The sequence below is a fragment of the Necator americanus genome, chromosome I, assembly GCF_031761385.1.
Source record: "Necator americanus strain Aroian chromosome I, whole genome shotgun sequence".
NCBI lineage: Eukaryota > Metazoa > Nematoda > Chromadorea > Rhabditida > Ancylostomatidae > Necator > Necator americanus.
The window spans coordinates 10,557,123-10,570,318 of NC_087371.1; positions in this window are offsets into that span (position 1 = coordinate 10,557,123).

Consider the following 13,196-nt stretch of genomic DNA (forward strand, 5'->3'; position numbering starts at 1 on the left):
TCGCGGAGAATCCGCCGGGACCCTCTTTACCGTTCCCCGGATGATTAGGCATGATTGAGCGGATGCACGGTCATACTCGTAATCCACACCCCGAGCTCTCTATTCTCCATCAGCTTCAGACATTATGCAGATTTCGTGATGCGCTGCCTTTTAAAGTTAAAGGGTTCCGGACAGGTTGGGTATTGCGTATTCGAGTTGCTCGAAGATTTCTGAACTGGGATGCAGAACACTGTTGCATTGCATGATGCACTTTTCATAACTGTCTTTACAATATGTTGATGCGTTTCCGCCATGGAAAGGACTGCGTCAGGCCCCACTGACAATGAGTTTGCTGACTTTTTCTTAACTATCCTGACATAGACAAATGTGTTTTTTTTGGTACACTATCTGTGTATGCGAATAAATAAATAAATAAATAAATATGAACAGGACTTCCTCGTACTGTGTTTATGCTTTGCAAACGTTTGTCTCAGTGACTCAACCATGCTATGACTATGCGGAGCAGTTATTGTTAGTTAGTAACTGCATTTCACTTATGCGACACAATTCTGTAAACGCAGAAAATGAGTATAGCCACTGAAATCGAGTGGATGCGAGTATGACACTCTTGTGATGTCTTTTTTTTTCGGTTTCTACTTTTTATCAGCGTTTAGTCATAAATGTATCTCAAAATACTCAAAAATTAACAAATTAGTATTGATTCCAACTGCATAATAAACGTATGAAGAACTATACATACTTCTGCATTTATCGAAGACGTTACTGCTTTCGAAGACTTTTATTTGCTTTTATTTATTTCAATTTAAGGACTTCATGAGGTTACTGTACCTCCTACGTGTTAACCTACGCACCCAAGTTCGTAGCATGACATGAAAAAAACCCATTTTGTCACCAACATACGGCAAGACGTCGGCAAACATTTGCCCATAAACTAACGATGGCGGCAACTGGCTGCGGTTTGACTCACTTCCATAAGTGCTCTCTTTCCAACTCCGTTAGGCGTAGCTCAATCGGTTATTGATTCAATTTTATCCAATTTTTATTGCTCCAGTATTCGAATGTGATATGCTGCTGGGCCATTATGTTAACAAATGCCTGATGAGTTAATTAAGCACATAATAATAATAATAATAATAATAATAATAATAATAATAATAACAATAGTAATAATAATAATACGTTCATTTCATCATTTCATCAAGAGTTTCATAGAATAGATGGGATATTTTTACAAAACCGATAGCAACTTTGTTGAGATTAATTTACTTGAACTTTCGCATGTCTCCTCATAGTCAGCTCAAAACGACCTGAAGCCTGGTGCAGCTGCGTAGGTGGCTGCGTACGTACGGCGAAGTGGGCAAGCTGTATCCATCAAGTTGGGACAATCGTCTATTCCACTCGGTCTGCGGAGATGAATGGATCCAACCTCGATCACAACAACTGATTACTGAGTACTATGTTCTGGGTATTGGGATGGTCCAATTTTACATTTGCAGATTTGTTGCAGAAATGGTCGTCTGTTGTTGAGACAACGAAAATAAATAGTTAACGTTTGTCCCAATATTTCCAGATATTGCACATTGGGAAACTTGAAGTGCGCATTTCACGTTCGCTCTTTTCCTCTGCTTTGCACTCTTTCTTTCCTTTCTGTTCTGGTCCAACGAAAGTGCATTCCGCTCACTCGATCGAACACATTTGACTCTGACTAGATCTAAGATGATGGGCTAGGAAATACGCTTTATTTGATATAAATTTTCGTGCAATCATAATTTCGCGAAATGTAAGGAATACCATTAAATACCATGCCAGTAATGATAAGTCACTGGTTATCACTTGTTTGAAATGCGTAAAATTTGCTCACAGAAAGCATAGTCACCTACAAGATGTATAGAGTATTCAAAAAGATCGTCATCATTCTGTCGTTGGACTAATATTGCAGGTTATCTTCGTTGTTATCCACCTATCTCTAGCTGAGAGTAGTCTCCATATCGGCAAATTAGGGAAGCGGTTCCAGGTGAAGTACACAATACGTATAGAACACGTACATATATGCATAAATACGGTAGTTCAGTTCGATTTGAACAAAACAGCTCGGGTGGGTCGGAGATTACAAAATGCTTCACAAACAACTAATTATGACTTGTAATACCCAGGGTTATCTACGACCGACGATATTACCATGATCTCGGTGTCGTTGATGAACGGATTGCATCGCCACCGCGGTTGCAACGCAGTACTGTAATCCGTTGCGTTTCCTGGATTGTGTTGTCAACCTAAATTGTTTCATTTTCTCCACTTGTTTTGATATTTAAGTTCTACAATTTTCTTTTCTTTTTTTTTTTGTTTAGTGGGCGCGCCAAGATGGTAATCGTGCTGCGATGCAGCCGCGTGCAGCTTGTCCGGCCTAATATTTCGTGCTATCGGAACGTAAAACGTGGGAATGAACGACTGTAGGTTCAGTATAAGTTCGAAATCTAGGGCTTACGCTGAGTTTTTTTTTCCAAGTTGTATACCGTTTACTTTTCTTAATGCTCCTTTTTTCCGTCACTGTTTTATGCGAAAAGTGATTAATGGCCACATTAGACATTTTTTTCACTATTTTTGCTTTCACCTTTCGAGGATCATAATCGAATACAAGTGCAGAAAATCAAATCAAATTGTTCGTCGTCTGCCATATTTGGCTGCACTGTTCTCACATAGGTTTCGGGTTTCGGATTTCGGCGTTTTCGAATAATAGAAGAATGTAAGGCTACCTTTATACTTCAGCTAGAAAACAATTCTCTAAGAATATAGATTATGCGCAGCTTCTTGGAATATATAGTTTTTTTTCTAATGTTCATTCCAGAACGGCATTCCCTTTCTACCGCAGCACATTTGATTCTTAATTGGTTTGTAAGCATTACATTACTCTGACCATTCCGGATGCTATGAGTTTGTTTTAAAATTTCTGCTACTCGTTTATTCCTTCTCCAATTTGATTAAACGGCAAATTGCTTAGTATTCGTTTCTCGAGATCCTGTTTGATTTGACAAAAACGATAAAACTCGCATTTCAATAAGGCCTTGGTGGTTTCTCCAACGGATATTCATTTCTTAGAAATTCACCACAAATTGCTTTTGTGTTCTCATCCGTTGAGGGTCTTTGGCAGAGAGGGACCACCTGCAGTGGTGATCCATGTGCCTTTCTTCTTCACCGTTGTCACTCGATTGGTGAGCCTGTCGCGAGGTCGTAGACGATAGGAAGTGGCATTATCCCGTCCTGCTAAGTAATATATACGACCGCTAATGAGACAGATTAGCAACGGGCAGTCTTCAGTGGTTGACCTTCACGGTTCCCGTAGCTAAATTGTTTCTTCGAGTCGTAGAGAATGTTAGTTTATTCTGCGTTTTTCGTTACCTTTCGGAAAATGAATTCGGCTGCTGGACACCGGGAAGAATTCTCTTACATCAGAGGTCTTGTTAGCTGAAACTCCTCAGTTTCCAATGATCAAATGATGACCCATATTAATTTTTCTTGTGACTTTCCTCTTCTCCATACCCCAATCATTGAATTCTATTATTCACAGCATTTATTTCATTTTATCTTATTATTTATCTTTATTAATATTTGTTTACTTTACAAGCATGAACTCTTCCATGTCATATCTTTAATCATTGCCTGGATTTGCTACAACCGTTTAGAGCAAATCTTTTATCCGACAATAGTTAACAACGATAAATATCTCAAACGAGTATTTAGAAAAGCTTTTTGGGGCTTTGTGAAAAATTATTGTCCATAGCTGCAGTAATCCACACATTTGAAGCATCCATCTATTCTGCATGCTGGTACTGAGAGCGAGATTCGAAAAAGCTTATCTGTAACCATCATGAGGAACTTTTAGTGAGGGATTTTTTTTTCCTGAAAAAAACTTTGATCTGGCTCATTATAGTGATTAACTAAAACTAAACTTAAACTAAATAAAAAATAATAATGAATAAATAGATTAACCAAATAGCTCGAAAGCATTGACGTTTCCACTGGATGTCAGTGGGATATTTAAAAATTGATGGTGCGTGTTCCAGTACAGAGCTCTTGCAGTTTCGATAGTGTCGGTATTCGTATTTCTGCGGTATCGGGGCTCTATTATTATTATCATTACTAATATTCATGTCTTTGACTATTATTTAGTGCATATACAAAACACCTCTTTAGAAGACACTTCGAATATTCGAGCCTTCTCGAGCATGAATATTCAAAGTTAATCCTGCAGAATCCGCTGTTTGGTAATCAATTTTGAGTTGTATATTTAAGAGCGAGCACTAGATGTAAAAACAACCACAAACCCATAGAGCATAAGCTGAGAAATAACAAAAAATTATAAACGATTCCAAATTTTGACAAGATTTTTCAATCCCTCATTTTATTACTGAACTCGCCGCCTATTTCGTATTTTCCTTGGAATTTCATTTCAGTTTCAGTTAGATCGAAAGCTGAGCGGTGGATAAGGGTCCCATGAGTTCGTTTTGGGAAAGTTACCAAAGCACGTTTTTAGTGAGGTAATTTTTGATAAACATAAAAGAGTTCCGATGAGCGGAAGCCGCTGCGTAGTCAAATATTCGATATTGTTTCTGTAAAATCCGTCGTGATCGATAATCGATTTTGCGCTTCATGTGTGAGATTGGGGATTCAAAAGTGGCTGTATGGTAGTTCTCTACCTGTGCTTTCTCCCATCACACATATGGTTTTGTGATGATGGCGGTGGTGGTGGTGGTGCGTTGCTTTTTGCGGTCTCTCCCTCGTGCACCTCTCTGCCTCATCTATAACGTTTTGCTGGCAGATTGCATAGCGACCCCATCAGCACTGTTTTTCTCGTCACACCGCTAACCACAACGTGTTCGTCTATACTTTTGTCTAACTCACTTCACGAAAAAAATCAGCTCATTTCGTGAGGAAAAAAATTGTGTGAAAACTAGTATATAGTTTTCAAAAGGGTTCGTTTTTTTGATAGGATGCTCATCGCATAGGTTTAATTCAGACTTTTCGACTATGTGTCTATCGCCTTTAGCCTGTTTTTGATCTGCTGAACTTTCGTCTAAAAATGTGCAGTGAAATCCTTCACTTAATCCCACAACACACTTTATTCCTTATTCAGTTTTCGGAAGACACTTTAATACAGAAATATTGGCTGTTTTTACTTCCTTATTACTGTTTTTCTTTTGTTCTGGAATCATCCTTTCGTGCCTCGTCCTCCTCCTCCCCGCACTGTCCGCGAGAAAAAAAAAAACTTGAAGTAAAATTGTTGAAATAATAAAAACAGCGTTCTCATGGGAAAAGTTGAGTATTCCAGATTAACTTTGCTGCTGTAATATCCATTCAAAGATTCTGATATCAAGAGTGCGGACGTGTGGTTCTATTGGGAATTTTCATAGTTTATCTCTTTCTTTCAATTGTTTAACAATCATTTCACAACTTTTATACCTCCATTTGGTTTGTTTAGATCTTCAATCGTCCTTTGTAAACAAATGGGAATCTTGTGTGGGCATCTAACAAATAATTGATATGTTTCTCCTCGGTTACCTTTCTGTTCTTAGCTTTCTATTTCTGTGTGGAAAACATATCTGCTCCCCTTATCCTACCATGTTCTTTCGTACATTGTTCTTTCCGTTAGTCTTATTGTTATATTTCGCGTTATGCATCCGCTCCGCTTTTCTCGCGAATGTTTTTATGGACGTGTCTGTCGTCAATTTATGTTGCGGAAACACTCTCGGGAAAGCATTAGAACGGATGCGTTCACATTGTTACACAAGCAGGCCATTACTGTCTTTCAAATCCACCCTTTAAGCCCCTGTACTACCAGAGCCAGAGCTACCGCAGTAATAAAACTGCCTACCTCTTGAGGCTCTTTCATTCATGATCTTTCATGAATGATATCTGAAGGCTACTCCTTGCTCTGCTTACTTAGCCATCTTCCGGTCTGGTGTTGTACAGGAGCCGAATAAAATAGATGAATTAAAAAAAGCTACTAAACCAAGCATCATTTCTTGTTCATTCCGCGCAGACTACGTCTATGGAGGTCCCACTATTTCCACTTATTATATTTTTACGATACCTATTACTACAATATATATTTTCAAAGAAACCTTCAAAAACAAGGTTTTTACGTAGTGACATCTCACATTTTTTTGTTGTGACATCTCAAAGTTAGGGAACAGAGTTTTCGGCCCGGTTTGTCTGATTGCAGGCTGTGCTTGTATTTCGACTACGAAATGGACCACGAAAAATTCGACCAAAACTAAGTTCGATCAAGATCAGAACATAAGTTTTTTGACTTTCGTTTTCTAACGCTAGAAAACTGTTCCAACAAAAAACAAACTGTTTCCAAAAAACTTAAGTAATTTTGCGGCTATCACAATTAATAATTTGTAATTAATTTTAATAATTAATAATAATATTTAGTAAGTCTTTGCTTTACGTGAGTATGTTATGCCTGTTACTGCTCAATGATAGGAGGGTTTCTTATATTTTCTTACATCCTCCTTACATCTCACTTAATTTTTTGGTGCCATCGTTAATTCGCTATATGTAGTAGTGACTACAGTAACTTTGGTTATTGTTAGATAGAAAAAGAAAAAAGAAAAGCAGTTCTACGTTTTATAAGTTTTTTTTTCTTAATAATAATCTGCGAATTATGAAAAACCAACTACTATTTTCCCAAACGTCAATATATTAGCGTCAAAGATCATACATACGCACTTAAGGTTATCAGAGATTTAGCCCAGTTAATATGTAGTCACAATTTTTTTTCAAAAAGCGTTTTTGAGATAGGTTCAAAGAGTACTACAGCCGGGTCAAAACGACTCGAAAGTCGGGGAAGTTGCGTGAACCTCCGCGCTCGAAGCGACCCAGTTGACCTGACGGTTGCCAGCGACTCGGATTGAGTGATGCTAGCAAAGGTCCCATCTTCAACCGCTCGCTTCACCGCGTTGCTTGCGACCGCCCATGAAGCCATAGTCGGGTCAAAACTTCAAGTCCTTTTGACCCGATTATGGCTTTATGGGCCGTCAATAGTTGAGTTCAATCGATAGATCTCTGAGTAACAATTCCTTTTATGCCACACATTGTGATAAAGATCAAATTGGGGCGAATTATGAAAAAAAAGAAGGAAACGAAAGAGAATAAAAAAAAACGCAGATCTGTGCTTTTTCCGTCTTCAATCGAACGGTTTCCGCGTTTACTGTAGAAATGGGAAAGTTGTGGAATCCGGCTCCCTTATGTTTTCTCATTAGGATTCCATTGAGGAATCCGCTGAATTTAATATGAGATTCTATTGAAAGAAAGTTTCTGTTTCCTTATCCCATAGCCCATTTCTCCAGCACTTAAGAGTGGTTTCCCCGATTACCGTAATCTTCCCCAGCTAGAGTGCAATACCTTTTTGTGTATATACTTACATATTTTTTCGTCTACTGTAGCATACTATTCTCCACAGAAGCCACAAATGAGTTATTGAGGAGTGTCCTACATTTCAACAAAGGAAACCTTGGGCCGGTGCCAAGCCTACGATCTCTAATTTTGGGGTTCACACAAACAAAGTCACGTAGCATGGTTCCGGCCGCAGTAATTTGCGGCGCCATACGCCTTCAAGCTTGCCGCCAGCCGCCTTCGTTACGTCGTTACGTACCGTGACGCAACGGGGTGTGAAATCGGTTGCGCATACCGAACACTTAACTAGAAGTTCTCATCTGTACATTTCTGTCTGCTTTGTTTCTCTACAGTGATTGGTTTTGCGCCTTTGATAATCTATAGTTTGAAGGTCTGGTAGGAGTTGACAGTGCATGCGTGATAGCTTATCAATCGACCACAGCCTGACAGTTTATTTCACTATTGATTGAATTTGTTTCGGTTTTCTCAATATGACTGCGTATCCACACTCTCTCATTTGTCATCTCCGCTTCTCTTCGTATATTTGAATGGTACGGAAGAATGAGTAAGATGCGAAGGAGAAGTGCACGTCCGGCGTAATCAGCTCACAGCATATGTTGAGATCAAGTCAGAGCTCTCCATGTTCGCTCGCAATTTTTTTTCCTTTTTTTCTACGCTTCTTTTCTGCGAATGTTTTTGTTTTTATCTGATTTATGCCGGCAATTCTCACCTCTCGACATGAATCGTTTTCATATTAATGCTCTTTTTTGCTGCTCTTTTTTCTCTAGAACAAGATAAGTTACAGATGGTAGAGGCAATCTGTTTAGGAAACGCTCTCTATAACTGCTAGAAATCGCTCTTTCTAGAATTTCACATTCTAGAAACGTCCTGACGTTCGCAGCTCTTTGTGGTATTATCTCATCACATCAACCATATAATTTTTTGCTTTACAGTTTGTTTGCGTAGGTTTATTTCGCAGCTTAATTTTTATTGCTTTTTTGTTTTGTTGGTGGGATTAGCTTTTCGGAGTATCCGAAATTTCCCACTGTCAAGATCGTTGGATTTCTCAATTAGTTTGCATAACTTCGTTCATCTACCTTCTTTGGGAACTGATTAAAATCGTTTCGTTCCCATGCATAAGCTTTTTCAACTGTTGTGAATCTGAATTTAAAAAAAGAATCATTTTTTACAATCATTGTTACTTACATCAAAAGTTACAATAATTTCATAACCACAGCGGAACGATTCATAGTTACGTGAGAAGCAAGAGGCTAAATCAGAATTTAGGTGCATGGTACATAAGTTCCAGAAATATTTTCATTGCAGCAGGATAGAATGAGTAAGTTGGATATTGATCCATATCCGTCTTGAAAAATCGATAGTTAGGAAAGCCGGCAAGTTCTATTACTGAGATCAGTAGGAATCGGAGCGTCTGGGACAATCTTGTGGTTTTATGGCTTACTATCTGCCTTTCTCTCGTATGCCTACCTCCTTCCTCCAGAAATGCCTTACCTTTCTGCATGGGAATCTTCCAGCGCGAGCGAGTTTTACTCTATCATACTATTATTGTTACTGGTGATAATTCCCGGATATTCGCTTAAACCAAGCAGAAGCGGTGATTTGTTTTCTATACAAAAGAGTTACACTCCTGAGATCACCGAGTCCTGCGCTGTAAAAAAAAAACTAGTTGCCAGAATCCCGTTAGAATAGCGGTAAATACAATGTAAGCGAACTAATCATTCTTGAAAATGTGGATTAGTTAAATTCACTAAGGATAGGACATTTAAGTGAACAGCAGCCACAGTAATTCTTTGCCAGAAGACGAAAAAAAAACCGGATCCGATTTTTTTTTTCAGGCGAAGAATTACCGTAACTGCTGCCTCCTTATAAAACAACTCTCAAACTTCTGTTCTTGGACAAATTTCGACTCGACTTGCATGAAATTTCCAAGCGATTCCTAAATTTTTCAGTGCTTTCACCTCTTTCATAATGTAAGAGTTGTACGATTGTACAAAACTCGAACTAGTTGCGCGTCTCGTTTCTTGTATGTTTTTGGCGCAGTGCCAGTTTTCAAAGGTGATCTCAAATTGATAATCAATCAAATTGAGGCAAAATTTTCATCTCCAAAGAATGACCGTTTCTCGCAATGTAATTTTCAATCTCCCTCTATCTCTGAGATTGAAACAAAATCAGGAGCGGAATCTTCGTGATTTCTAAGAGCGATGCTTTTTAATGTCAGCAGATCCATTCGTTCCTAACACAAAAAAGTCTTACCTTACTTGTTCTTAAGCATTCTATCTTTTTCCTTAAAAATGTTCAATCTTTGATACTGTAAGGAATTCCGAAGCAGCACACGAACTTAGTCAGAAGTTCAAGAAACCGCACTTTTGATGATAGTCCATGCTTTTCTTGAACAACCTTGCCTCCTCTGCTCATACGTTTTTTTTAGGAGTTGGACGGTTTCTCATATGTCTGGCTAATAAAAAGGCGGATTGAGTGTCGAGCTGCTCACTCGAGTTCCGTAGAAGTAAGAAAATGCCGGAATCGAGATCAAAAGTTCTGATAACCGGCCGTCTTGATTTCTCTGGATTCGAAACCACGCTCTATGACAATTTTTTACCGGAAGACGGAGCTAAATATCAGCGCCAGAAAAGTTGACGGACATTTCTTAAGCAATAACAAGAACTGACAAGATTTGAGAAAAAAAAACCTCTAACAATTTAAACACCAAAAAAGCTACAAGATTAAAGGAAGGACAAAAATTAGGACTTTGACCTGAATTTATTTCCTAACAAGAAGAAAATTGTGCGTATTTTCTGGAGGTGGGACGCGACAGATAACGATAGTAGAAATAAAGAGGACAGTTACGTAAGACAGTTACATAAGGCAAAGGAGGACTAAAAACCCTCGAAGAGGTTCTTCAACTACCAGGTTCCCCTTATATTTTATTGGTTTGGCAGATTTATGGCGCTAGTTTTGTTTCTACATGTTCCAACTTGAAACATCATGTTAATTCCCATTTAACAGGTAAAAATGTGTAAAGTAATGCGTCGTTTTTTTCCATTTTTGAAAATGATATCAGTTGTTCACGAATTTTGTGTCATAGACAGTTCTGTTCTTTTAATACCTCATACCTTTCATTCAATTTTTAAAGCAATACTATACATTTTAGGACTCTTCGCTCATAGTTCTTGCTTTCCCTTATGTCTTAGTTTGCATATTGTTACAATACAGCTCCTAAAAACGTGTAATCTGCATAACAGTCAAGGTGCTACCACTTCTCTACAGGAGTTTTTCACATGTTCCGATAAATTACGTGGAGTTGCCGGAAAAGTTGACATAATTCAATTACCTTCTCGGTGTCTTAATGGTTTCTTTTCGGAGTTGTCCACATTTTCCTGCATTTCGGCGCATATATCCTGTCATTTACACAGTAGTTCTAGGATGGAAATCGTTCTATCTCATCGTCGATGAGCCCATCCTATATCCTGTCAATCGTTACCTAATACTTCCGGTGATTGTCCAATCGGTGTTACTCCGGTAGATGGCGGCAAGGTGCGTCTGGCCTTGAGCCTCACACCATACCATCTCCGCCATCTCAACCTCTCACTAATCTCGTCAATATGTTCGCACGCGACCGCAATTCCTATCTGTTGCAATGAGGCAGAATTTTTGCGCATTTTGGCAAATTCTCTTCTATTTTGCTGCCGGAAGCTATCTTTTTCCAAAGCAAATTTTCATTGGCTCTTATGCAGATGGAACAGAGGTCGCGTGGCTTTTTTGCCGTCCCTGGCATGAAATGCAACGCTGAAATTTTGCAAAAAACGAATGAATAAACTGATTTCTGCGATGTTTTCCAACCTGAACTGCGAATTTGTCTGAGTATTCGATTTCTCGGTTTCCATGAAAAATAGTTGTCCAAGAACGATAAGCAACACGCAAGATTGATTCCTACCAAACATTTCGATCCCAGAAAAGATCCGGTTGAAACTCTCTCTTTCTTCCACTCTTGTTTTCATCCTTTTCTGTTGCTAGGATTTTCCAGCACAATCTGTGTTTACCACTTAGTTTACCTTGGTTAAGATATAACACCCATCTACATAACAATTAAAAGTAGTGAATTTTCGTTTAATCCTAAGTGAACACTCCCACTTTTATTTAGTTACAATAACTGGATATTCTTTAGGGATCATTCAAATCACGGACACAGATCCTATGAAAAAATCCTCCCAAGAAAAATAAAAGGAACTTAAAATAAAAGTAAAACAAATAAAATAAATAAAAGGAAGTATAAATAAAAGGAATTAAAAAAAAACGCATAAATTCGACAATTATTTTTTTCCTAAATTGGTAAAAAAAAGCGTCCTTACAATTTGTATGATATGAAAAATAGGAGGAAGATCTATAGATACAAAACTAATATAAAAAATGTCTTATCCCTCGAAACCTTCAATTTTACATGGTGCTGCTGAAGCCAGCATTTTTGATGTGTCTTGCACAGTTTCCTATTATTCTGAATTTTTACCATAGAATCAAACATAGAGTTTTCTTTTTTGGATTCGGTCATTGTACGCTTTTCCTTTTTTGGTGCACCATTGGTATATGTGAATAAATAAATAGATAAATAAGTGTGCTACAACTGTATAAAACTTAAGTCAAGTTAAGTTTTTAACATTGTAATCATCTTAAATCTCGTATCCGTGTTGTTGACGATCAACAAAAAAAAAGAATTGTGGATCAGTGCGCTTTTCTCTTTGCTTTTATTAAGGGATGAATATTATTTGTGACATTTCCTTTTTGCTAAGGTGCACCTATCTTGCGCCCCCAATGTTTGTAATAATGCTTGTCACTGGAGCGTATTAAGTTCGAGACAACTTTAAAAATCTGTTGATGACTAAAGTTTTCCTAATTACTTGAAGCAGCGTGCACGTCGTTCCCAAATGCAAATAATAGTGAATCAGAATTATGAAAAAAGAAAAAAAAGAGGAAGAAAAAAGTCGATGTCGTCGAAATCTGCACGTGACATATTTTCAGACCACCTATCTTTTTTTTTCGGGATAATTACTGAGTTATGATAACGAGTTAGGAATTATTAGTTGCTTTGAGGATTTACTAATAGTCATTTCTACATTCTAGAACCCTCTCACCAAAATTAAACACAGTAAGAAATCACCACCGGTCATCTTAATGAGTTACACCTAAACCAGAAATGGCTAGGTGTACTACTGATTCTTTTTTTGTAGTATATTGCTGATTCAACGTAGATATCGAATAGCGAAAAAAATTCTGATTCACTGCTACTTGCGCTTAGAGGCAGCATACGCTGTGATCCAAGGAATGGTGAGAAATCCAGTCATCAACGTGTATTTCAGCCATCTGAACTTGTTGTGATGTCAAGCAAACAAACCGTGTAATGAATATAAGAGCGTCAGATTATATCTGTTTTGGGAGTTAAGGAATGATAGAGATAAGGTTTATAGCTTAAATGCTTTCATATCTTTAACAGTTGTGATGTCAACGTTCAAAAAAAAAAACAACAAACATAGGTCTATCGGTGCACTTAAGAAAGCGTACCTTCAGAAACATATAAGTTTGATTTCAAATTTTTAGCTGAACGACTACAGTAGTTCGGTATTCGAACACTGTAAGAGTAGGGGCAATTTAGCATTAGGCGCAACTGCAAAAACTTCACGCGTCGAAAAACTGACACGCGTATGGTTTATCGCGATCGGAAATCGCATGTTGGCTGACGGCCAACAAATCTAAACGCTGCTGAACAATCTTCACGGAACAGTTTT